Source organism: Mesoplodon densirostris, chromosome 10 (assembly GCF_025265405.1).
Source record: "Mesoplodon densirostris isolate mMesDen1 chromosome 10, mMesDen1 primary haplotype, whole genome shotgun sequence".
Taxonomy (NCBI): domain Eukaryota; kingdom Metazoa; phylum Chordata; class Mammalia; order Artiodactyla; family Ziphiidae; genus Mesoplodon; species Mesoplodon densirostris.
In genome coordinates this window covers 15940063-15941514 of record NC_082670.1, presented here as the reverse complement: position 1 = coordinate 15941514, position 1452 = coordinate 15940063, and the positions used below count along the sequence as shown (strand labels likewise).

At 47.3% G+C, this 1452-nt stretch overlaps 1 pseudogene; it reads left to right on the top strand.

Moving 5' to 3' along the window:
- The first annotated feature begins 363 nt into the window (after nt 1–363).
- On the top strand, nt 364–1099 carry LOC132497231 (translationally-controlled tumor protein-like; annotated as a pseudogene).
- The last annotated feature ends 353 nt before the right edge of the window (nt 1100–1452 follow it).

Sequence of the window (1452 nt, the reverse complement as noted above, 5' to 3'; positions counted from 1 at the left end):
ATGCCGCGGAGCGGCTGGGCCCGTGAGCCATGGCCGCTGAGCCTGCGCGTCCGGAGCCTGCGCGTCCGGAGCCTGTGCTCCGCAACGGGGGAGGCCACAACAGTGAGAGGCCCGCATACCGCAAAAAAAAAAAAAAAAAAAAATGTGGGCTGGTCCCTAATAAGTTATTTATGTGAACTCCTAAAAACAAATAGAGACATGATATTTCTGTAAGTATTCTTTCCATTATAAAATTACATGCAGCTTTTTTTCTGCCCGGTCCCCCTCCCCCACGAGCGCCGCTCCGGCTGCACGGCCCTGGCTCTGAGCTCCAGGCTCCTACTAAGCTAGTGCCACTGTTCTCTCCCTCCCCTCGCCATCGTGATCATCTCCCGGGGCCTCAGCAGCCATGATGAGATGTTCTCCGACATCTACAAGGTCCGGGAAGTCGACGACGGGCTGTGTCTGGAGGTGGAGGGGAACATGGTCTGTAGAACAGAGGGTAACACTGATGACGCGCTCATTGGTGGAAATGCCTCCGCTGAAGGCCCCGAGGGCTAAGGTACTGAAAGCACAGTAATCACTGGTGTGGATATTGTCATGAACCATCACTTGCCAGAAACCAGCTTCACAAAAGAAGCCAAGTACATCAAAGATTACATGAAGTTAATCAAAGGGAAGCTTGAAGAACAGAGACCAGAAAGAGTAAAACCTTTTATGACAGGGGCTGCAGAACAAATCAAGCACATCCTTGCTAATTTCAAAAACTATCAGTTCTGGGCTTCCCTGGGGGCGCAGTGGTTGAGAGTCCGCCTGCCGATGGAGGGAAGACGGGTTCGTGCCCCGGTGCGGGAAGATCCCACATGCCGCGGAGCAGCTAGGCCCGTGAGCCATGGCCGCTGAGCCTCCGTGTCCGGAGCCTGTGCTTTGCAACGGGGAGAGGCCACAACAGTGAGAGGCCCGCGTACCGCAAAAAAAAAAAAAAAAAAAAAACTATCAGTTCTTTATTGGTGAAAGCATGAATCCAGATGGCATGGCTGCTCTGCTGGACTACCGTGAGAATAGTATGACGCCATATATGACTTTCTTTAAGGATGGTCTAGAAAAGGAAAAATGTTAACAAATTTGGCTGTTTGGATCACTTGCTCGTCATAACTGGCTGGCTGCTGCTTTTCATCTACACAACACCAGGACTTAGACAAATGGGATTGATGTCATCCTGACTTCGTTTTGATGTTGATTTATTTGGAGCAGAGGCATTGTTTTTGAGAAAAAAAAATGTTCTGTAGGTTGTCTAAAAATAAAATGCATTTAAACTCAAAAATAAAAAATATATGCAGAGTCTCTTTATGGAACTGTGAAATCCTACTATTTGTTATCAGAAACTCTGTCTTCTGTTGCTTTGATCTTACATCATCTTGTACCTGGTAAGCATTCAACTTTTTTTTTTAAATTTTAGAATGAATAAGGTTT